The sequence below is a fragment of the Populus trichocarpa genome, chromosome 1 (genome assembly GCF_000002775.5).
Source record: "Populus trichocarpa isolate Nisqually-1 chromosome 1, P.trichocarpa_v4.1, whole genome shotgun sequence".
NCBI lineage: Eukaryota > Viridiplantae > Streptophyta > Magnoliopsida > Malpighiales > Salicaceae > Populus > Populus trichocarpa.
Genome location: NC_037285.2, coordinates 45261262 through 45287221, shown reverse-complemented (window position 1 = coordinate 45287221; position 25960 = coordinate 45261262). Strand labels below are relative to the sequence as shown.

Below are 25960 nucleotides of genomic sequence, written 5' to 3'. Positions count from 1 at the left end.
GATGGACACGGCCTCCCACCAACCTGCAGCGTCGGTCCATTCAGAGAGGGGAGAATCAGGGGGGCATCAGGATGACCCTGTCTCTCATCGGGAAGAAGTGTTATTGCCTGGAGCAGCAGGTGGTCAAGGACCAGAAGACAGGCCACCACTAGTGGCACCGACGGTCACCCCGAATCCATATTCGGACCCCACATTTCTGGAGCAATTGGTCAAGGCAATAGCAACAGGGATGGCCGCAGGTGCATCCAATTCCACTCCTCGGGTAGAAAGAGTAGTGACCCTGGTTCATTGGGTGAAGGGCATGCGGGAAATGGGTTGCACGACCTATTCAGGGGAAGAAGACGCCGAAGTAGCAGGACATTGGCTGAGGAAGGTAGAAAGGGTCATAGATCAGATGCAAGTGCCAGAGGAAACTCGAGTAGACTGTGTGACCCAGTTGTTAACGGAGAGTGCCCACTCCTGGTGGGAGACTATTAGAGAAAGAAGGGCAAGAGAAGAATTAAGGTGGAAACACTTTCGAGAAGAATTTGAGGAGCGGTACTACTCCTGGCAGCACCGAAAAGAGAAAGAACAGGAGTTCCTGGATCTGAAACAGGGGAATATGACCGTCCTGGAGTATGAGAGGAGGTTTCAGGACTTATCTATTTTTGCCACCACCTATCTTCCCACTGAGCATCATCGGGTAGAACGGTTTCGGGAAGGGCTCAGGCAAGAGCTGAAATTAATTTTGGTGGCTATGCAGTTTCAGTCGGTCCGGGAGTTAGTGCGAGCTGCTCAGGGCATGGAAAGAGTAATGAATGACACCCCAAGGTTAACAAGTGAGCAGAGTCAGACTACGGGATTCAAAAGAAGGGATTTCATACCTCCTATGGGAAGGAATCCTCCTTTGAAGAAAGGAAGGAGCGGGTCATCGTTCGGGCCACTCCCGAAAAAAAGGGGGAGTTTTATTCATGGTGGGAGTTCAGGAGGTGCTAGACACGTTAATGCTGGGGGATCCATAGGAGGTCAGACTCGCCAGGGGACAAGTGTTATAGGGGGGTCCATGGAGTAGAGGAGACCTGTCTACCCGTTATGCATGAGATGTAACCAGAAACACCCCGGGGATTGTTCAGCCACACCAGGAAGATGCTATATTTGTAGAGGGGAAGGACACCGATGGAGGGACTGCCAGTATTTGGAAAGGGGTTGTTTCCATTGTGGGGAAACGGGTCATAAAAAGAAAGAATGTCCGTATAGAGCCACGGAGGGAGTGCATGGACAGGGGATAACTACCCAAAGCCAACAACAGTCAGTGACAGTTGATCGGCCCGTACGACCTACTCAGTCAGGGACAAGTGCCAATAAAAGTCGACCCAGATTCCAGGAGGAAAGAACTCGAGGCAGGATATACCATATGACTCAAGAAGATGTGGGGGCAATGCCAAATGTCGTAGCAGGTACACTACAATTGGGTTTAATACAAGTTTATGCTTTAATTGATCCTGGGGCCAGTCATTCTTTTGTGGCCCATCGAATTATCAGTAATTTAAATGTGTTACCAAGTAGATTGAAGGTCGGGATGGTAGTTAGTACACCTTTGGGGAAAAATATAAACATTGATGAGGTTTACAAGGGAGTGATACTATACATTGAGGGGGTAGAACTAAGGGTAAACCTCATGCCTTTAGAATTATATGATTTTGATTTGATTTTGGGAATGGATTGGTTGAGTAGATATAGGGCACAGGTAGATTGTTTCACAAAGACCGTAAGCCTCCAAGATGTGAGTGGTAAAAGAGTAGTATTCATGGGGGAAAGGAGGGTGATTCCAAACTCCATAATCTCGGTCATGACGGCCGGAAAACTGATTAGAAAAGGATGCCCTGCTTGGTTGTCTCATGTGAGAGAATTAAAGAAGGGGAGCATAGAATTAACAAATATCCCAGTTGTAAAAGAATTTCCAGATGTGTTTCCGGAAGAATTACCAGGACTACCTCCAATCAGAGAGATTGAGGTTTCCATTGAGACTCTTCCAGGAGTCAACCCTATAGCACAGACCCCTTATAGAATGGCCCCTATAGAACTAGCTGAACTGAAGATCCAACTTCAGGAGTTGCTGGACAAAGGGTTCATACGACCGAGCAATTCACCTTGGGGAGCCCCAGTGTTATTTGTAAAGAAAAAGGATGGTACGTTCAGGTTATGTATTGACTATCGTCAGCTGAACAAAGTGACGGTAAAGAACAAGTATCCGCTACCACGGATAGATGACCTGTTTGATCAGTTGAAGGGTGCGAGAGTATTCTCGAAGATAGATCTGAGATCGGGGTATCATCAACTAAGAATCAGAGAACAGGACATACAAAAGACTGCCTTTAGAACCCGCTATGGCCATTATGAATTCTTAGTGATGCCTTTTGGGTTAACTAATGCCCCGGCGGTATTTATGGACCTGATGAATCGAGTGTTTCGGTTTTATTTAGATAAATGTGTGGTGGTGTTTATTGATGATATACTGGTATATTCAAGCTCTTATTTGGAACACGAGAAGCACTTGAGGAAGGTGTTGGAGATATTGAGAGAAAATAAATTGTATGCAAAACTGGATAAATGTGAGTTCTGGCTCAAAGAGGTGATATTTTTGGGACATGTTATTTCAGCGGGGGGAATATGTGTAGACCTAGGGAAAGTGGAGGCAGTTCTAAAGTGGGAGAAGCCCACGACTGTGACCGAAATCCGAAGCTTCTTAGGCCTTGCAGGGTATTATAGAAGGTTTATCGAAGGGTTTTCCACAATAGCATCGCCTCTGACCAAGTTGACTCGTAAAGAAGTAAGGTTTAATTGGTCAAAGGAATGCAAGGAGAGTTTTCAGGAGTTGAAAAGAAGGCTTACATCAGCCCCCGTTTTGGTCCTTCCTTCCGGAACAGAAGGGTTCATGGTTTACAGTGATGCCTCAAGGAGGGGTTTGGGATGTGTACTAATGCAACATGGGAAGGTGATCGCCTATGCTTCCAGACAGTTAAAGCCACATGAAGTGAACTACCCGGTCCATGACTTGGAACTTGCAGCAGTGGTATTTGCCTTAAGAGTATGGAGACATTATTTGTATGGAACACAAGTCCAGATTTTCACCGACCATAAGAGTTTGAAGTATTTAATGTCGCAAAAGGAGTTAAACATGCGACAGAGGAGGTGGGTGGAATTGATAAAAGACTACGACTGCGTAATTGACTACCATCCTGGCAAAGCCAATGTAGTGGCGGACGCCTTGAGTCGGAAAGGGACAGCAGTGGTGGGTGATATAGAAATTACAGAACAAGAGAATTTGATGGAATTAAAAAAGATGGGATTGCAGTTAAGCGTGGGTCCTGAAGGGTCACTACTGGCTCATATAAAGATCAGATCAGTACTACGAGATAAAGTTCTAGAAGCTCAATTGGCAGATAAGGGTATAGGAGAAATCAAAGAAAAAATCAAGCAAGGCAAAGAGTTATCCTTTCAGGTCGTACCGGGAGGGTTGGTGGCAATGGGAAAACGAGTTTACGTACATGAGAATAAGGCCTTAAAGGGTGAAATATTGAAGGAAGCTCATGAATCTCGGTTTGCAACCCATCCCGGGAGCACCAAGATGTATAGGGACCTCAAAGAGTATTACTGGTGGCCAAATATGAAGAAGGAGATAGCAAAATACGTGTCAAGATGTGGGATATGTCAACAAGTGAAGATAGAACACCAAAGGCCGGCAGGGGAATTACAACCGCTACCAATTCCGGAATGGAAGTGGGAAAATATAGCCATGGACTTTGTAACCGGATTTCCAAAGGGAAAAAGGGGCAATGATGCTATATGGGTAGTGGTAGATCGACTAACGAAGTCAGCTCTGTTCTTGCCCACGAAAATGACGGACCCCGTAGACAAGTTGGCCAAATTATACGTGAATGAAGTGGTTAGACTACATGGAGTGCCCTTATCAATTGTGTCAGACCGAGACCCAAGATTCACCTCGAGGTTATGGTCATGCTTACAACGAGCTTTGGGAACCGAGGTGAACCTGAGCACGGCATTCCACCCCCAGACAGATGGCCAATCTGAAAGAACTATCCAAACACTTGAAGACCTTTTAAGGTCATGCGTGCTAGAGTTTGGGGGAAACTGGGAAGACTTGTTACCATTGGTAGAGTTCACGTATAATAATAGTTACCAAGCTTCTATTGGGATGGCCCCATATGAAGCCCTTTATGGGAGAAAATGTCGCACTCCGATATGTTGGGATGAAATTGGAGAAAGGAAACTCTTGGGTCCTGAAATGGTACAAATAACAACTGATAAAGTAAGAGTGATCAGGCAAAGAATGAAGGAAGCCCAAGATAGACAGAAGAGTTATTCAGATAACCGGAGGAGACCTTTAGAATTCCAAATAGGGGATAAAGTATTCTTAAAGGTGGCACCGTGGAAGGGCATCATTCGGTTTGGAATGAAAGGAAAGCTTGCTCCGAGGTACATTGGGCCATTTGAGGTGATAGCTAGGATAGGGCCGGTTGCTTACCGCCTGAAACTACCGGCACACCTAGAGAAGATTCACAATGTATTCCATGTATCACTATTGCGGAAGGCGGAAGTGGATCCTTCCCGAGTGTTACCTCTAGTTCCTATGGAAGTAAAAGAAGATTTGACACTCGAGACCAGGCCAGTCAAGATCATGGATCGGAGTGAAAAAACATTGAGGAATAAGAGAGTACCACTAGTCAGAGTGCTGTGGAGAAACTCACAAATTGAGGAAGAAACGTGGGAGAGAGAATCAGAGATTAAGGAAAAATACCCCCACCTATTCTTTGAGTCAGGTAAGCAGTTTAAATTTCGGGGACAAAATTTTTATTAGGGGGGGGAGAATGTGAAGCCTGAGAATAAAGTATGCAAAAAAAAAAAAAAAAGTGGGGGGGGGGGAGTTTATAATAATTAAAAAAAAATGTTGTTATATATATATATATATAAAATAGAAGGGGCTAAAATAAGAAAAAGGGAGAAAGTTGGGACCAAAATGAATTAAGAAGAGATGGGACTATAAATACCCATCCCTTCTCTCATTCATGACCGGGGGAGGTAACAAAAAGAAAAGGGGAGGGAAATTTTTCAGATTTTCCTTCACCAAGCTTAAGAGAAAACACCTATATTTCTATACCTACACAAACCTTAGATTTTCTACGTGGGGAGACAAACCGGGGCAGGAGATTTGCAAGAAGAAAAAGTGATAGAATTTATAAGAGAAGAGGGAGTGGGAGGTCGGCTGCTTGTAGAGAAGAAAGGGGTTAGGAAACTTTAATCAAATCAGAAATCAAACCTAAATTTCCTCCAGGTATGAAGTTCTAAACCAATTGGGAAAGCCAAATTAAATTCATGCAAGAATTGTGCATTAATTTGAAGTTTGAAAAATTAGGGTCTTTGAGTAAAATTTGGGGAAATGTGGAATTAATTGGAACTAAATGAGTTGAGCTGCATAGGTTGCCTAAAAAGGATGGAATTATGCAAAGAAGATTTCAACAAAAACCAAAGACCATGGGGAAATAGTGGCCAGCCATGAGATTGTTAGGAAAGAAAGGAAATTGTGATAGTTGCGTTGTTTTCCTTATTGCAAAATTGAAACAGGTTTCAGGAGGTGAATGATAAGGAAATGTGGTGATTGAGTGTGTATATATATAAATATAAAAAAAAAAAGAGAAGGAACTGATTTTAAAGGACCGGCCACTGGAGGGGAAGAAAAAAAAACAGAGGAGAACGTATGACTCCCCTGTTAATTAATTAGGTGTGTTGCTATAGTGTAGTTACAAATTGTAACTTATAAGGGAGAGGAACCTACGTTCCAGGTAAGGTGAAAACATGGCTGAAATTGGCTGAAATTGATGGGGAAAAAAAAAGGATTGGAAATAAAAATTGTAGGTACCTTCTCCATTGACAAAACACGGCAGATTTGTTGCCCTGGTTCCTGAGAGAATCTGGACCTGAAGATGATAGAATCTAGGGAGGGTCCATTCATAGAAGTTGTAGCCGGAAGTGTTAGCTTTCCAACGAATCTGACCTCGCCTAATTTGGAGTCCTAGAACTCCGGATACAAATGAAAATCTGAGGAGAGGTCAAGCTGCCACCCCTGTTGGCAGTTTCGGCCAAGTCGATAAAACGGCAAAATTTAGCCGTATTAAGGGTAGAATTTGTTTTCTCGCCCTTCACAAAGTGTGTCTTGATCTTCAAAAAGAATAAACGGTAATCAAAATTGAATTTATGATGTCCACTTGGACTACAAATGAGCCGAAAATGTGAAAGGATAATAATGAGGAATGTAAGTGAGAAAGAAAAGATTGGTAAAAGAGAAATGAATATTATTCCCATTGTTGTTGTTGTGTTGTGATATGTGGACTAATATGGAATAATGATGGGTGTTTGTGGTTTCAGGAGGAACCGCGGGAGGAGTACAACAACAACAGGGGAACGCAAGTCGAGCGTCTACAGCAGGTAGGTACTCGGTACCTATATCTCCTCTTGTTAATAATTATTTTAACTAACTATTGAACTATAAAAATTTGGTGCATATTGATGAGGAAAAGAAAGGGGAAAAGGAAAGGTGAAATGGTGGGAAAATAGAAATGAGGACTAAATTTAAATTATAGGTCTTTTTAGAGGAGATGAACAGTAACAATGAATTTTAATAATGATTGTTTCTCGAATTTGATTAGCCTGTCCCTGATATGGGAGGCTAATGATGTTAACCAAGTTGGTTAACATCGGCATTACCGGTACGTGGGAGGAGAAATATAAAAACTTGATTAACTATTCAGGTTCAGAATAGTTAATGATATCGACGGGTGACGTCGATATCGGCAAAATTTATAAACTTGATTAACTATTCGAATTCAGAATAGTTAATGATATCGGCGGGTGACGTCGATATCGGCAAAATTTGTAAACTTGATTAACTATTCGGATTCAGAATAGTTAATGATATCGGCGGGTGTCGTCGATATCGGCAAAACTTATAGACTTGATTAGCTTTCCGAGGTGAAAGCTAATGATGTCAAGAATCCTTGACATCGGCATACCCGAGGACCTCCCAAAGTAGCATAGAACAGTGATTAACTATTTTGGTTCAAAAAAAAAAAATATATATATATATATATATATATATATATATTTAATGACACCAACGGTCGTGTTAGCGTCGGCATTTTCATGAATCTGATTAGTTGACCCCAGGATGGAAAACTAAAGACACTAATGGAGGTCGTTAGTGCCGGTATAGTCTTCCTAATGTGGGGAGAAGTAGTTAAAGGAAATAAACTGGATAATCCTCAAAAGGGATGGTGGTGGTGTATTGAAATTGCATATGACTTAAGTAGGTAGATGTGTTGTATAAATTTCTTCCGTGAATTGTTTGTATTTTAGTTATTTTTAATTATATGGAAAATTTATGTTTTGCAGGTCCCTCCCATTCACGTCAGGAATAGAATTTAGGTTCCTTATCCCTTTTGTATAAGTTAGGAACTTAGAGATTTTCATGTAATTTTGTTATGCACCAACATGTAACCTGAATAGAATAGTATACTCCTTATATTATTATGTTTTGGAATATTAATGTATTAATCTATACTTGGAAAAATTATAGCGTAATAGCTTATGTTCAGAACGCTAAATTGTGTTGTGCTTATATATATGAAATTTCAGTGCTTGGATGGTCCTCTTAATTAATAATTTATGCATGTGATATGAGATGGAGATTGAGAATGAAGATTTGTCCTAAGTATATTCTCGAATGAATAAAATGATTGAATGTACCAATCATGGATGTGATTATGGGTGGGATGTGATTATAATTGTGTGCAGGATAAATTGTCGATAACTTGGGATCTCCCGGTATAGGGGAGACTCTGCCGAAATTTCGTTAGAAATTTTGGTGAATTTAACAAAAAAAAAAAAAAAATTGCTCCATTTGCCCTTTATGTAAGAGTTAAACAAATATATATTGATTGAAATTGTTTTGAGGTTGTTACAGGATTTGTACCTGATGAATGGATGAAACGTTAAACTAATTTTTGGATTGATGACAATAGTGTTTGTTGAATAGACTGGTGGAAAATTAATCATCTATTAGTGAAAGTAATGTCGGGTTAATTGAGTGATATGAATAATTATATTTTTGGTTGATATTAAAAAAGAAAAAAGAAAAAGAAAACAAACTCAAACTCATAGATTATTCTGAAATATAATTGATATATATATATATATATATATATATATATATATATAATACTACATGAGCAAGTTAATTTAATGATCTTTTGACTATTTTTTTTTAAAAAAAAAAAGGAAGAAAGAAAGAAAGCAGGATATCTTTTTTTCATCTGTCTAATTGAATTATTGTATTAAATCAATTTTCAGGTACATCCCCTTATCGGGCTGAACAATAGATTAATTTTCTTATATTTTGTTGGGTATCTTTTTGTAATGAATGAATTTATCATTTTGTTATGTAATATAATGTGTCAACAGTTTATCGAAAGCTCTTTTGTATAGTATAATCTTAATTATGAATTTCTTCTTTAATTATATACTTATTTCGATTATAATTTCGTCAATGGTCCTTATTTGTAAATCTTTGAATTATGTAATGTACTTCAGTTATAATTTGTAGAATAATTCTTTGGATTGCATCCATGTAAATATGGGATATTGAATTATTTAGACATATGTGAATTTGATTATTGAGAAGTTGTGATGTAATGAAAGGAGGAAGTTCTGGATGATAGGATGAGTAAGAAATTTGATAATTGAGGATTGTAGATGAAAAGTCGATAATTTAGTATCTAAAAATATAAAAAAAACTCTGCTGAATTTTTTATTGATTACAAAAAAAAATTCCATAATCTTATTTGAATCATCATGTCCTTGCTCTTTGTTTTGAATACAAATGTTGAGGCTGTTACAGAGACTCTCTCTAACATTGTAATCCAATAACTTTTTGTCTCCTTTATCAAATTAGGGAATGAGAATATAGAAAAATGAAGTTGTGGATCAAAAATAAAATGTGAGAAAACTTAAGGGACCAAAAAGTCATTATCTGAAAAGTATGAGAATCAAAGTGAATTTTTGGCTTTAATCTTGAAACTACCATCTTTTTTTTAGGTTTTTTTTTTCACTTTGATTATCTATAGTTAAATTTTGCTTTTCCTCAACAAATTTACTTAATTATCTATGAATTTAAGTCTATAATACCAATAAATAGTGATGTGAGAATAATATTTTACCCGTGTTTTTTTAAAATATTCTTATAATTATAAATATAATAAGTATACCTTCAAAAATAGAATCACAGCTGTAGAGTTCTCATCATAACCATAATACCTTTTTTACTAGGTTGACAAAATGGTTCATTGCTTAGCGTTTTTTATCCATCATAGAAGAAAGAAATTTATGGCAGCCTCACACACACAGAATCTGATAACTTTTTGATAAAATTGCAAGTAACTAAACATTTATCAGCTGGACATCATCCATGATGGTATCATCCACCTATAAATTGGTCCAAAATCTAAGCTCAAATCTCACTGGGCTTGCCCTAGATTTCTCCTTAGATTATGTTATTCTTCACCAAGATTATGTTCCAAATCTGATATTACCCCATTTTTGTCCACCCTTGAGATTATTTTCTTTCTTTCTTCGGAGAACATTTCCAAAATCTAGAGAGGCCACTTTTTTCATCTTATTTCCCTCATGTAACCTCTCTCCATAGCCGTCAAATCATTACGCACCACGTGTACCACCAAAAGTTTGTCCACCCAGACTCACTCTATCATTGCGCACTGTAATATGCGTTACTTCACGTACTTGCCACTGTATCACTGCTCACCAATGGTGGCCCCACAACTGTTCCTCGGTATCTGCATCTCTCCAAGACAACAACATAAAATATTTCAGACTAAAAAAAATATATTTCTGATTAGATTTTCTTGGTGCTCTTTGTTTTTTTTTTTTTTCACTTGAAAGGAGAAAAAAAAATTAAGGCCCCGTTTGTTTGCTGGAAAGTAGTTTCTTTTTGGAAAGTGAATTCCGGGGAAAATGAATTCCGGGAAAGTATTTTCTGATGTTTGGTAGTGTAATGGAAAATAAGTTGGAAAACATTTTCCAGTGTTTGGTTATGTCATGGAAAATGAGCTGGAAAATAACTTATTAATGTTTTATTTTCTCAAGTTTATTAAAATAATGAGGAACAAATCTTACAAATTAAAAAGTTGAATGAGAATGAAATTGAAAAAAAATACAATTTCATAAATTATCTCAAATAAAATAAATAATAATCAAAATAATAGAAATCAAATCTAAAAATTTTAAAAAAATGAAAGGTGAAGAAATTAAAATAATAATAATTAACATTTCATAAATTATTTCAAATAAAATAAGTAACAATCAAAAGAATGAGGACCAAATTTGACAGATAAAAAATTTCAATAAAAAAATGATAAGGAAAAAGCAAATAAATATTATAAAAATAAGGAGCCAAATTAATATAAAAATTAAATTTTAAGAAATGGAATTGAAAAATAAATATTCAAAACAAATCATATATAGCAATCAAAAGTTTGAGGATTAAATTTGATATAATCAACAAATAATAACATTTCTAAATTTTTCATAACTTCCGGAAAGTGTTTTCCGCCCAAATTTTCCAATAGGGTTATGGTGATAGTAGGTCGAGAATGGTCTGCATGTGACTGCAACTAAGTGTTGAAAAGATGCCTTTGTCAAGGAGAATGAATGATTGAAAGATTCCAGAAATTCCAATCAATGATTACTAAATGTTTAGCCCCTTTTATGTGTTATCATGCTAGTATTCATGTTGGCATAAGTTCTTTGTTGTTTCTTTTCCAAAGCTTCAATGAAATAATGAGTTTCTCATTCAATCATGTTTACGACCAATCATTATTAAGAGAGTTTTGTTATAAGAACTCACGAATACACCTTTGAAGCCTTGCGTGATCTCGTAGATGCAATTCATCTCTTGTACCAAAATCCATTTCCCTATTGGAGTTTTGAAAAAAAATTGATCTGGTATTTTGATTTCAAAAATAATTTGATGTTCATTCAAAAATGATATTTTTCACATTCTAATTGTAGAATGACAAGTGAATCAAGCAACTCCATCATTGAGGTGATTAACTTATAAACCAAAAAATATTGTGAAAAAGAAAAAAAAGAAAGAAATAAACACCCTTACCCCATGACTCTTGAATCATGTGTTTTTAAATGTATGAATAATGGTATGTAGTGAACTCGTTGCTCATGACCCATGAAATGCATCTTTGCAAAGACCAAACCAACACACTGGATGAGGTCAAGGTTTATTGATCTTAACTGCTTGCGCTTGAAATGAAGAAGGGTCATCTTTGTTATTCCTTTCACATTCTGAAATAAATACATCCCTTGCGATCCCTTTTTTAGCCTGAATAATATTTCTTTCATGAAAAAAATCCCGACTAGGATCACACCCCACACTAGGGGGCAAGAGAAAATTTCAATGAGAAAAGAGAAAAAGCTGCAAGAAAGCCAAAAAGGCATAAAGAGCCCAAGAAACTCAAATGCTAGGGGGCATGCCCAAATCACAAGAAAAAGTGATAGCCAAAACAATGACAAAGGGCAAATTAAAGAAGAGCGGCAAAAGAAAATGTGAATGACGTCAAGAGTCAAACTGTTGATAGTGATCCTCAGTCTTTGAAACCTTGAAACACTCTTTGAGCATTACGAATCATTTTCTTTCATAGCAAAAAACCACAACCTACGTTACGTGCCGGTAAAAGTCCTTTCTAATCAAGAAAGCAAGCAACCTAGAACAATAAACAATGCTCTCAAAATGCAAAGAATACTTTTTCATAAGATTCATGACATCAAGAATAAACTACTCATTATTATTCATGCTGATAAAAATGAATGTTTAAAAAGAGATAAGTTGTTTTTCTCAAACAAAACCTCGAGCTTTTTCTCGAGCCCTTCACTTTGAAAACAAAAAGGTCATCTCATGACATATTTTCACCAAAAGACCTCTTTGCCAAACACAAGAGCAAATAATCTCTTTTCCAAAAAAGAAAACAACCAAGGAGTTGCAAGATTTCAAAAGCAAATTATTTTAGACTCACATCGAAACAATTTTTGTTTTCAAAATGCAAGATCAAGATTTCAAGATTTATTATGGACCCATATTCCTTCACCAAAATGAACAAAAAGAGAAATGAGAGAATGGTCTTTTAAAACCATTATTTGTCCCAGTCGCTGGCAAAGCACACTTGGAGGCAATGAGCAGTACAAGGGGCAACATTGTATTTTCTCTTCTAGAAAAAGAGAGGAATATTTCCTACAACAAGACAAGGGGGCATTTTGGTTTATGAAAGACAGTTTGATCCTTTCAGCAAGTGACACCGAATATTTTTAGTAGCGAGACGAGGAGTAATGAATGATCCTCTCAAATTATTTGACAAGATAGAAAATCTCTAGCAAGCAAGTGGGTCACGATGGGCACCATAAAGGCTAAGTTGTGCAAACAAATTTGGAAATAGACTTACATGGGCCAACTCGAGTGGGCTAGAAGCCAAGTGACAAATATGACGCAAATCAGAGGTAGCAAGTCCTCATCAGTCAAGCAACAAGAAGACAAAGAAGAAATGGGGGGCCTATATTTCAAATCAGGTAAAGATGCATGCATATCATCTAAACTTTGAGAAATTGGACAATAAGTTTTGCAAATCTCATTAGAGAAAATTCCAACGGAATCCATCAAGTGGAAGGCCAACTTGAAATGGCCAGGATTGAAATTGCTTTTGAAAAATTTTCACTTTTGAAAATTTTTCAACCTGGCAGGCCGCCCACAAGAATTAGGCCCTCTGAAAAATCTCTATGTTTTTCCACCTCCTTAAATGCGCCTTCGAGCCTTTGATCATCATTTTTAGGGCACTTTCAAGTCCTTGTCTCCTTTCAAGTGCGCTTTTGAGCCCTTGACCATCCAAGGTATTGCGTTTCTTAACCCTACCTCCCTTTTCGAGAACACCTTCGAGCCTTACCTCCCTTCAAATGCACCCTCGAGCCTTTGATCATCATTTTTAGGGCGCTTTCAAGCCCTCGGTTTCCTCTTCGAGCGCCTTTAAGCCCTCGCTTTCCTCTTGGAGTGCCTTTGAGCACTCGCTTTTCTCTTCAAGAGCGCCTTTGAGCCCTCGCTTCTCTTCGAGTGCCTTTGAGCACTTGCTTTTCTCTTCGAGCATGCCTTTGAGCCCTCGCTTCTCTTCGAGCGCGCCTTTGAGCCCTCGCTTTCCTCTTCGAGTGCCTTTGAGCACTTGCTTTCCTCTTCGAGTGCCTTTGAGCACTTGCTTTTCGCTTCGAGCGCGCCTTTGAGCCCTCGCTTTCCTCTTCCAGTGCCTTTGAGCACTTGCTTTTCTTTTCGAGCGCGCCTTTGAGCCCTCGCTTTTCTCTTCGAGTGCCTTTGAGCACTTTCTTTCCTCTTCGAGTGCCTTTGAGCACTTCCTTTTCTCTTCGAGCGCGCCTTTGAGCCCTCGCTTCCCTTCGAGCGCGCCTTTGAGCCCTCGCTTTCTCCCTTCGAGCGCGCCTTTGAGCCCTCGCTTCCCTTTGAGCGCGCCTTTGAGCCCTCGCTTTCTTCCTTGAGCGCCTTTGAGCCCTCGCTTTCTTCCTCGAGCGCCTTTGAGCCCTCCCTTTCTTCTTCGAGCGCCTTTGAGCCCTCACATTCTTTCGAGCGCGCCTTCGAGCCCTCATTTTCATTTCTTTTTTTACTTGGGTAGGTCACCCATCACAATGAGACCACTTCTAAAAAAAAAAACAAAACAAAACAAAAAAACAAAAAAAAAAGTGGGTCGTCTTCCAAATGACTTGTTTCTTGATTTCTACATCTCTCTGTAAAGGTCGTGTGTCAATCTACTGTTTTCAAAGTTTTCAAGACTAAAAAAAAAAAAATGTTCTTTCTGTATCTACTTTTCTTTATAAATTTACTACACAAAGCTAAAAGAAAATAAAATTTTCCAATATCTTTGCATAGTAAATATTATAAAGAGGGGGCAATTGTCATTACCCAATTTTTGACCATTTTATTTTAATTATTATTATTATTTTATTTACTGAAAAGGATAAAAAAAATGATGATGATGATAAAAAAATAATAATGATAAAAAAACAAGTAAAATGAGATAAATGAAGAATGAATTAAAATTTGGGTTAAGGGCAACATGATTAGAAGTTTTGGGGTTTAATTAAACTTTGAAATTAATCTAATTAAGCTTGGAATTAATTTAATTAATCCAATTAAGGGTTTAATTGGAGAATTGATAAGTTTTGAGACTTAATTGAGCTTGGAATTAATTTAATCAAGGGTTTAATTGGAGAATTGATAAATTTTTAGACTTAATTAAGCTTGAAATTAATTTAATTCATCCAATCAAGGGTTTAATTGGAGAATTGATAAGTTTTGAGACTTAATTAAGCTTGGAATTAATTTAATCAATCCAATCAGGGGCTTAATTGGAGAATTGATAAGTTTTAGACTTAATTGGACTTTGGATTTAATTAAATTAATGAAATCAGGGACTTAATTGAAGAAATAACAAAGTTTGGGGTTAATTGGGGATACGATTGCAGCAGATTAAAGTCCAAGGACTAACTTGTAAAAGGCACCGAAATGCAGGGAAAATTACTGTTTAAAGCAGGGGTTTAATTATAAAATTTTCGAAACTTCATGGGTCAAAGTGAAAATGGCCACTGTTTATCTCCAAACGGCGTCGTTTTGAGGATGCTGTTCATCTTCTTCTCCTTTAAGCCAGTGACCGTTTCTGCAGTAATGGAGGGAGGAACGTTGCAGCAGTAATCGTCGTCCGTTGGCTTCAGTTATGGGCGCCTTAATGGTGGCCGACCGTTAGCCTACCGCCTGTTATCAACCCGCCGAGCCCTATATAAACCGAGCAGCACCGAAGAGAAAGGTCGGTTAGAGAGGGAGAGAGAGACGAAAGAAACCGAAAAGAAGAGAAACACAAGCAAAGCACATAATTTTTAGGTTCATCTCCAGAACTCCCATACTAGAAATAGGCTTCCCTCACCAGTTCTGACTTAAGAAAAACGAGAGAGAAAACCAGCCGAGAGAGAGAGAGATGGTGTTCTGAAAACAGAGCATAAAGACGAAGAAAAACAAGCTGAAATAGAGACACATGAAAGGAATACAACAGGGAACACAAGCAGAAGGAATTAAGAGGAAATTCGAAGCAGAAACGTCGCCCTCAGCAATCTCGCGTAAACTCCCTGCAAACGAACCAGGTAAGTCTTCTGCTCTGTTTTTTTTTCCCCGCGTTTCATTAATTCATCTTCGCCGCCTGTCTTGATTTAAAACTAAAGGCCTGGCATGCATGATTTGGATCACGCGTGCCTCATGTGGCCCAGCCGGGTCACTGGCTTAGGCCAGTGACCGGGCTGGGCTGGCCGGGTCTAGCCCAGCCTATGTGGGCTGAGATGGGCCCAGCCCAAAAAAAATAAAAAAATAAAAAATTAGAAAAAACAGAAAAATAAAAAAAAAGTAGAAAAAATAAAAAATGTGTATGCATGAATAAAAATAATGTAAATTTATTGGTTTATTCACTGACGCTAGAGTCAGGAATAAAAATACTGGTTTAAATTTATATTATTTTTATTCGTTGTATTTTATTTTATTTAGCTAGAAAAATAAAAAAATATGTGCATGCGGAAAAAATAAATTTATTTTTATTTATTTATTCACTAGGCGCTAGAGTAAGAAATAAAAAATATTGATCTAATTTTTTTTCGTAGCTACGAATTTTTACCAACGCCAGAGTTGGAATTATTCGAGCTCGAATATTCACTGGCGCCAGAGTCAGGAATATTATAAACAAATCATCATAGCATCAGCGAATAAATGTTTAGCAATTTAAGACAAAACCAGCAATGCAGTCTGCCTTAGGCAGAACGTTTAAGGGGTGATAATATCTTCCCTTTTACGTAACCAATCCCGAGCCATAGAATCTCTGTTGACCAGTTAGGGTTCCTAGTGACCATAATACTAGGTGGCGACTCCTCAAACAAGACCTTTTCCCTTAAAAGAACCAGATGCCAGAAATCTGTTCTTTTTCCATATATCGAGAACTACTTTTAGGGCCGCCGCGATGTCGGGTGCGACAACAGGAAAGTTTGGAAAATAGTTTCCCGGAAAGTGAATTCCGGGAAACAAACATGGCCTAACAAACAGAGTTCGTGAGGGTAGGCTGGCATGCTTCCTTGCTTCCTAGCTTCTTTCTTGCTTTGTAAAAACACCCTTTTACAAGTTTTTATTTTCCTGGTTTCTTAGCACCCCTTTCATGGCATTTTCACAGAGGGTTCAGTGCTTTTTCTCAAGTCCAAATAACTAAAATTTTAGTCTTTTTGCTGCTGCTGCTGTTTTAACTTATTAACTAATGGGATTTCTTCTTCTAATTCTTTTTGTGTTTGTTTTTGCAGGTTGATTATGTTACATTTGGTTGCCATTCTTGGAATGCTTTAAAAGGATTAGTTACTCCCTGGTTTGATTCTTTCTCAGTTTTAGTTGTTGGGTTTTAATTACTTTTCTCTATTGGAACAATGTCTCTCTGTCTCTTTTTTATGGCCTGCTTACTTTATTCTTTATTGGCTTCTTGCAATTGTTTTTCTTGAGCTATTATTTGTTTTGAGTGAAATGCATTTTTAATGTGATGATATTGTCACTCTTTGTTTACCAATGTTACAATTCAGAATTTCTTTAGGAAATTTATGATCAGGTGTGTGTGTGTTTACCTGAATTTCCTGACTATGCATTCAAATAACTCGTTTCATTGTAGGAGATTTTGACCAAATTTTCCTGAATTAGATTAGGTAGGTGGTTAATTTTTTAGGTGCTTTGTTCATATGGCGGCTAGGGCTTTTGAGTGTGGCTAGGAGAACTCATATCATGAAATGGTAGTTGAATAAAAAAGTCATATGTTAGCTAATTTTGTGGATAGAACAACCATCACTGGTCATGTATCTCCCGTGGGCATATGAGGTGTTACCCCTTTGAGATCAAATTCATGCACATGATCTTTTATATTTTTGGCAGATTGGATGGTGAGATTGAAACTCTGAACAGCATAACAATAGATGCGACAACTTTGCAGCTCTTCCTACCTCCCCTACATGTGCAAGCCTTCTGCAGTTGTAGTTTGCATAAGAATGCTAAATTGGGTGTTTGATGTGTTAATGCCATATCATGAAATTTAGGAAAAACATTCAGAACCTTTATAGTGAACAGGGTTTTTCTGTGCTGACTTTGGGGCAAGGAAGATAATTTATGTTATGGATGTCCTCAGTTTATCTTTAATGAGGTCAAGCATCCTATATAGAAATCCTGAAGTTCCTTTAAAACAAAATTCTATGTCAGGAATTTTAGGCCTTGTCAGTTCTAGGTAATGCAAAATCGTGTTTAAATGAGCATATGTATTTGATCAACAAGGAGTTGGTGTTTGTTCATCATTAAAATCCCCTTTAAGTGAGACAAGCTGTTTGTGCAACAAGGAGTTGATGAGATTAGGTGGATGATTAGTTCTAGGATGACTTGGTTCCTTAGAGCACCATTTGCAACGTCAACTTTTCCTTTGAACATGATGGAAATCCGTGAGATTTTATTAGGAAATAAAAAGTTAGGATGAGGGAGATGACTACTTAGAGGTTGCTAGTTAGGACGTGTTCATTGAAGTAATTGCTTCGATGAAATTGACCTCCAATAGAGAATATTTACTCAAATGAATCTTATGGAAAATAACCATGCGTTTACTTTTTCCCATTGTCAACCAAGAAATCTCTACCTTTAAAAGAAATATGAGGTAAACAATCAATTTCAGCACACGATGGACACTTGCATTAAGTAGGAGATAAAAGAATCAACATTATTATTATTATTATAAACTGAATTGTTGCTAACAATCCAATACCAATTGTCTTGGATAGTCTAGTGTGGAAATGATTTTAAATCATGGTTACAATCATGATTGTGCACCAAGGCCCATTCCCGGGCATTACATGATCCCATTCCCAAGCATTACCTGGTCGTGTTGGTTGTTGCAGTTGTGAATTATTAGCAACTCTAAGCAAATTTTCAATTATCCACATATATTTTTATACTTTATAGTAATTTACTTACAGACATAATATTAGTGCTTGTTGTTTGATGTCGAGTGAAAAAGCAGATTGTTAGGGGTATCTCAGTTAGAAATATTCATATATTTCGGTTCGGTTTCAGTTTGACATTTCTAAAAATCATTAAACTGTAAAAATCATTAAACTGAAACAACCCAGAGTCTGTGTGCATTCAATTTTGGATTGTGTTAGTTTGAGTTAGCAACCTAAACCTGATTTGGATTGATTCAGCATAAATGAACATGGTTTCGTGAAAGGCTTGTCAATACTTACCTTTTGAAAATGGTTATTAATTGTTTCAGCTAAAAAATATCCGAATCAAATCAGACCAAAACTTATCAATATGTTGGATTCTGTTGGTTTGAAAATTTTTATTTTTTTCAATTTTTTGTTTGGTTTTTATCTTTCTGAAACCCATACTTTTAGTGATTAAAATATCACAAAATCAATATAGAATGTCACACAATCTTGTTGATTCTATGTCTATAACAATATTTTAAAAAAAAAAAACGTAAAATATTTGAAATGCTTCCCATAAAATCTTAAATAATCCCATGGATCTTGACTTTATAAGCAAAACTTTAAAGGTTGAAGCTTTATTTTGGTGAAAATACTTGAAGAAAAGTGAAACCTGGAGAATGGTTGGAAGCTAATAGCCATAATGGTCGGTAGGATGTGAATTTAAGAATGTTGTTATATTAGCTTTCAACTGTAACTTGTCCTTAAAATCCTATTAAAAGTTGGAAAATATAATGTGACGATCAATATTATACGATGATAGTCAAATTTGGGGTTGGCTGAAGGCAGGGATTCTGTTGGTCAACCAAGTTTGCAGTCAATACTACTACCAAAGCAAATAGTGTTTTGATGTTTTCGTGGCTGCATCAGTGTTCGTCGTCATGATTGTGGATGTAGTGTTGCTGAGCATCCCAGGTGTCATGTAACAGTCGTGCCAAGCATGAATTGGTATCAAATCAGAATTTTCTACAATGTAGTGAAATTAAATGACAACACTAATACTTTATATGAATAAATGATTTGATATCGTTGAAAGATGTTTTTACCTTTTTTCTTGTTCACAAAAGGTATACCCAAGTTGGAGTTCCGGCAAACACCAAGAAGTCTCCATTTTTAACACAAAGAAACTACCAAAGTTAGGGATTGCTTGTATGCAATTTAGCTCAATCCTTGTATAAATTAAGAGGTTATAATATTTGTTGATAGCATTTGGAAACTTACTAGTGTACCATCTTTAATAATGCTTGTTACTATGTAAATATTTTTATATGTGATACAAGCACGATTCCCATATCATAGCTCCGTAAATCAAATATGAGCCATCTAATTGCAGTGTCAAATAACAACTGCTCTTTAATTCATCAACCCACTGTAACCTAGATTGGGTAGCACTATTTCAACTTAAGAAATATGCTCATTAGTATCGAATCCCAACTTGCCAAAAAAATGTTGAACCCGTGGTGAAGTCGGCAACTATTGGATACCGATGATTTTGTCTTTTATAGAAAAATGGAATTAACTATAGATTTGAAGGTAATGATGGTAGCATTTTGCATGATTTGGTGCTTTAAGTTAGCAATTCAGTTTGTTTGGTTTACTATATATTTGTAAGGATTGCAATGATCTGTAAGCAATCAATTCTTTTCAGTTCAAATAAAACAGTACACATCTATTTGTTGTCTTCACTTAAATACTTTCAGTAAGATTTGGTAGTTCCTTCGCTGAGCACAACAAAATGAAGAGAAATGATTAGTTTGGGATTGGGATTTGAGAAACATGCTAATAATTCATCCTTGCCCTGACTAGGTAACATGGCTATGATTATTTATCTTCTCTCCTTATCCTTCAACTTTTAATGGGTGAATTAAATATGCATGGATGGTCTTTGTTCTTCGTGTTTGCTTGAGGCAAGGTTGGTTGGTTGTTACACGATCAACTCCTCAATAGGCGATTTCACGGAGATTCATGTCTTTGAGCTGTGGTGCTGCAGATATGTTTTTGATTGGTGGGAAGTAATTCCTACTGTTCCATTGGCAACGGGATACAAATTGGCTTCACATTGTAACAGTCTTATTTACCATAGAAGATTTCGACTTATCTATCAGTATGTTTTCTGTGTGAATAAGGGTATCAGTATGTTTTCTCTGTCAGTTTGATGCTCTGTTTCTATTGCATATGCTTATGTGACTTGTTGTCGACATACTTCAAGATGACTGAGACTTGATGCTCCACTATTTGTTCAAAAGTTTGATGCTGATATCATGTTTTCCTAGCAGAGCAATCTCATGTTGAATGGTTTTTTCGAGCAGGTTCCTTTGCTCACAGTATATTATTACCAACTTTCATGAATTACCTAATCTCTATGTCACAATAAAATCTAAATTTATGCTTTCATTTGCTCACTCTATATTATTGGTCCTTTCTCTTAATTGTTTTAAACAGTAATTTATAATTATAATGTGTAAAGTAATTGTAATTCCTTTGCAAGCACAACACTCAAGATCAAAACAACCCTCTATCAAGAATTTATTTGGAAATTTGACAATGTGGTTACGGTTGTTTTTCAAATAACTTTTCGTGTCAAAATGCATGCCAATGATGTTTTTTTATTTTTTTAAAATTATTTTTGATATCAGCACATCAAAATGATTTGAAAATACTAAAAACATATTAATTTAAAGTTAATAAAAAATTAAAAAAATTTAATTTTTTTTTAAAATGTTTTTTAAACGCAGAAACAAACAGGCAATTATGGCTTTTGAAAAGCTATAAATTGTAACTTCTGAAAATAACATATAGAAGAGGCTATAATATCAGCTTTTGAAATACTATCGAACAATTAGAAATCACAACCACAATTAAAATGGTGATTCCCAAGCTGGCACCAAATCAAATTGAAAAAGACAACTCTAAGCATGATAAAATAGCAAAAACAAAATTAAATGATTGAAATAAAATAAAACCAAAAAAGTGGGATGAAAAAGCAACTACACTTGGATGCCATCAAAAGCCTAGCTCTTTTAGTTTATATATATAATGCAAAATATAATGGATAAATTATATTATTTGAGAGTGTGATACAGGGATTGTCATCATAACCTAGTTCCATTAATAGTGCTTCTTTGCAAGTTTTTCTTCTTCTTCTTTTTTTCCCATTATTCATCATTTTCAAAACAAAAAAAAATAAACCAAGAAAAATAAAAAAAATATTGACCGTGGTGAACCTTTTATCCGTTCATCTCTTTGCTAGGTGAGTATTTGTACAAATTATTATTTTTATTTGTTTGTTAGTGTCTGTATTAGTCTTACCACCTTAATTATGTCATCAAATTGCATTTTTTTTTATGGGAATTGACACTTTTACTCACAAGTGTCTCTTACACTAGTTTGAATCAATAAAAATTATTTTGTTATCATATTTCTCCTCTTTTTAACATAAAGTTGTTTCTTTGGAAGATTGTAAAGATAAATGTAGTCATTAGATTGATGATATACTATTTTTCATTCAATGAAATTTTTTTTATTGATTTTGAGAAAAAAAAAAAGATAATAGTATTCTTGTAAAAGCTCCCTTTGATTTTTTAACACTATCTTCTTCTTCTTTTATAAATATATATATATAGGAAAAATGTTATGTTTTTAGATGTTTTTGAATTATAGGATGCTAGGGAAATATATATATATATATATATATATATATATATATATATATATATATATATATATATATATATATTTCCCTAGCATCCTATAATTCAAAAACATCTAAAAACATAACATTTTCCCCCCTCTCTCTTCCTTTTCAATAACAAACAGTGAAGAACTTGTAATTTTTTTCAAATTTAAAAATAAAATTACTATTAAAATTGATTTCTCATGTGGATTTGTGTTTCAGTGTTGTTGTCTGTCCTGGTGGTGGAATCTCTTGCATGTTTCATCCTCAAAGAAACATATAGCCAGTTTTGTTATTTGAATTTCCCTCCATCAAACCAGAAACCCTCCTCATATTCTTCTAAATTAACCTTCATTTCCAATTCTTTTGATAGGTCTTTCATGGATTATCACGAAACTCTCTTTAGCAATTCAAAATTATAGAATTTTGATGATGATTTTGACATTTTTGATGTTTTTCAAAAGAATTAAAAACAAAATAGCACTGGGTTTGATTTCGGTTATGATTTTGTGTTTTCCAGTACTAAAAATACGAGTGCGAAATCATCTTTTAATGATGATATATTTTGGTGGGTTAAACGGGTCTAGTTCATCTGTTAATAATAATGATGATATTTTTGGAGGCTTTTACTTCTTCCTCAAAGGCTGCAAAGCAAAGAGCACCAGTTGATGACTGGTACAAATCTGAAGCCTCCGAGCCGAAATGGATCAGTTGGTTATGATAATTTGTTACCCGAATTTGGCTCTAAATATACCTTGCTGGCTTTTGCTAGAGACTCTAATATTCTATCCTCTAAATGCTCCTCTGTTTAATAGAACAAAGTGAGACAAATTTCATCTCACTTAAAATGTTGACTCATTCTGAATTTCTTGCCTAAATTCTAGCCGAGTTGTTTCGAGTTTTTTCCATCTGTTCTGGTACAGGTAGCCATGCGCAGATCATCATCTCTCTTTAATTTCCCGTTACCCATTTCCCCTCTTCCCATCTTCCTTTCATCGAATCCAATTCATAACTAATTATGATATTTTACTTTGAATTGTAATTTAAAAGTTGTTTTTTATAAACAATTTATGAAAAAAATAAATTAAAATAACCGTAAGTTATAAGCATTATTTGTAAAAATGATTCAAAATAACTTTTTAATAAGGAATTCAGTATAAAATCCACAAACTAAAGTAAAATTTTCTTGTTTTTTATTAAATCAAAGGTTTGAATCCAATTTATAACAAAAAAAATTTAAATCAAAAGCTATTTTAACTTACTTAAAAAAAATTAAAATTAAAATCAAAAGTGAAAAATATATTAAATCAATTTACAAAAGTCATATCTAATATAACCTAAGTTTAACTACTTGAAATCTCCTTGTTGTAATCTTAATTGTGTATGCTTCGTGTTATAATCTAAATTAAAACATTTGTTATTCTTACCATAATAAATTTTATTGTGCAGCAAGACTCAAGTTATTGTGCATTAAACTATTCTCCTATAATGCAATCTTTTTCCAAAGTTGTAGAAAAGTTTAATATGGTCCTTGAAGTTTTTGTTTTTCAGATTTATTTAATCATATTGTTTAAAATTTTTACGACTCCATCTTAAAACTTCATTTTTATCATATTTTTAGTTATTGTATGTTGAGAGGGGGAGAATGTGGTGAAGCTAATCATATTCCGGTCATAAAAAAACTAATTTTAACATCAATGGATTTGTTTTGAAAAAAAGAGTTCAATAAAAATGATTTTGCCTTTTAACCATGCTAGAAAAAATATATTAGACCAATATTTTTTTTATTCAGATTGATTTTCATTATTTAGGCTAATTAGAAAATGTTTTGGGGTTAAAAAAATGAGTTTTTTTTTAGATTCCTAAAAGTTTTTGAGGTTCTTAGATTTGAAAATAAAAATAAAAACAACACCTCCTTTTAAGTATTCAAAACTCTAAATATATTAATCATGAGAAGTGAAACTTAATTCATCATATTCTAAATTTATTCTCTAGATATTACCAGTTCGAGTCTTACAAATCTCAGGATCATTGAAGATTTACATGATCGTTAACTTCAAAACTCGTGAGATTAGTTGAGGTACACGCAAGTTAGTCCGAACACCTACATTAATAATAATAAAAAATCCTAATATATCATCTTAGAAAATAAAAATCATAATATATACATTTAATTAGTGACAAGTCCACTTTCTAATTTATCCTTTATTGTTTGATATACATGTGAGATTGATAGAAAAATAGTTTTGTTCAATTAAATAAATAGATTTGGTATCTCATTTTTGTATTTTTCCTAGCAAAATTCTTTCTTATTATATTTTATCATGTTTTATTTACCCATGAAACATCACAATACGAAAGGTTATTCAAAAGAGAGCAATTTATATAATTTTAAAAATTTAAATTTTTTAATTTAAAATATTTTTTTTACATGATAACCAAATAGTTATGAATTATTTTTTAATGTATAAAATAGTATAATCCTTTAAGTTTTAAACTGAAATAATTTTTAATTAAAAAACATATTAAAAAAATAAAATAAATTATATCTTTCACTCCCAACTTTTAAGATTTTATTAGATATCGGTTCAAGATATACAACACATTTTTATTGATGTTTTATGATAAAAAATTTCATGAAATTGAATCAAAGGAAGTTGATTAGACACATCCATCTACTAGCTTCAAGTATTAATTTGATTCACAAATAAAAAAACTAGAAATCGAATCATTCCACACGTCTAATATAGAAGTGGAAGTGTTTAGTAACGTAAAAGTGATAGATCAAAAAAGGGTTAATTACATGGATGATGAGGTGATTGATCGAAGGAGGTGGTGGGTGCGGCACTCGACACCATTTTCACTAACTTGTCGATGGTTGGTGGCTCCTAAATTGACACTTTCCTTTACAACCAAATATAATCCCATGCTACGATCCTCCAACAGGCAAATCTAACCAGAAAAACCCCACCAAAAATGGATGCTTAGCTCTAGCTGACTTCACCCACCACATACTTAATGGGCTCCTTACACGTGGCACCCCAACACTCATTGCTTTTTTTTTGGCTAGAAACCATCAGCTTTAACTAAAAAAACTACCCTCCTTTTTCTTTCTTTTTTCCGTCCCCTTTTTTTTTAATTTCTGTCTTCAAAATTTGTTTTTCAATTGATTCTTTTTATAGCCTGATGATGGTTTGAAATTTTGATAATAAAAACCAAATTAAAAGTGAGAGGAGTGAAATGTAAAATATGAAGAAAATACATGGTTAATTTCAAAGTTCTAGAATTTTTAATATTTTAGTCTAAAAGTTTATTTTGGTCATTCTCAACCCCAAGTTACATAGATGAGAGAGACTCATTGAAAAACGATAAGAAAAGAGAAAGTTATCGGTTTGACCACTTTTCAGCGATAAAAGTAGTTGTTCTTGGTCTCAACGAGTTTCATTTAATGATGAGTTTTCAAATAGCGATGACTTTTTCTCTAACAATGCTTGAAAAGTAGATTGGATTCAATTAAGATTTTCTTGATTAGTTTGATTTTTATTTTTTGTGTTATTTTGGGGTGTTTTAGAGTTAATGGTTGGTTTAGGAATGTTTTTATGGTGTTTTCTAGGTGAAAATGACTTGAAAATAGATTTCTAAACAAATAAAAACCCCTTTGTTTGTGTTATTTTAGGGTGTTTTAGAGTTAAAAGACTAGTAGTATTAGACAATAACGATATTAGAATCTATTGGGTAGTCAATCACGGTGTGATGACTAATATTACTACATGTTTATGTTTTGGGCTGCATCGAAGCGTAATTTGTAGGTTGTTTTGACAATCTATTATATGAGCAAAGAGTTATTAGGGGAACAACAATGTTTTCTAGGTGAAAATGACTTGAAAATAGATTTCAAATATTGTTGTGGACAACATATGCATGAGAACTCTAAGGATTGTAATGATAGTGAAACGGGTTATAATAAAGAATTGGTTTGTATAATGTGGTGTAGTTGAATGTATGCGGTTTTGATGGTGTATTCATGAAGAAAATGGTGATTGTTTGATAATGTAAAAGGGCATAAGTATA

The 25960-nt window shown here is 35.2% G+C and overlaps 1 protein-coding gene and 2 long non-coding RNA genes across 18 annotated transcripts in view; all 3 read left to right on the top strand.

The window, feature by feature from the left end:
* Positions 1-25960, top strand: part of LOC18096055 (uncharacterized) — a 691470-nt gene that overhangs the window by 598128 nt on the left and 67382 nt on the right. The gene's annotated exons all lie outside the window — the stretch shown is intronic.
* The window catches only part of LOC112326625 (uncharacterized), a 51024-nt gene continuing 41315 nt past the window's right edge, over positions 16252-25960 (top strand). The window contains exons 1-2 of the long non-coding RNA XR_008057783.1: positions 16252-16272; positions 16510-16571. This is a non-coding gene — a long non-coding RNA (uncharacterized LOC112326625). The remainder of the gene's footprint in view (positions 16273-16509; positions 16572-25960) is intronic.
* On the top strand, positions 18259-20488 carry LOC112326623 (uncharacterized). Its single transcript, XR_002980404.2, has 2 exons — positions 18259-20022; positions 20124-20488. It is a non-coding gene; the product is annotated as an uncharacterized LOC112326623 (long non-coding RNA).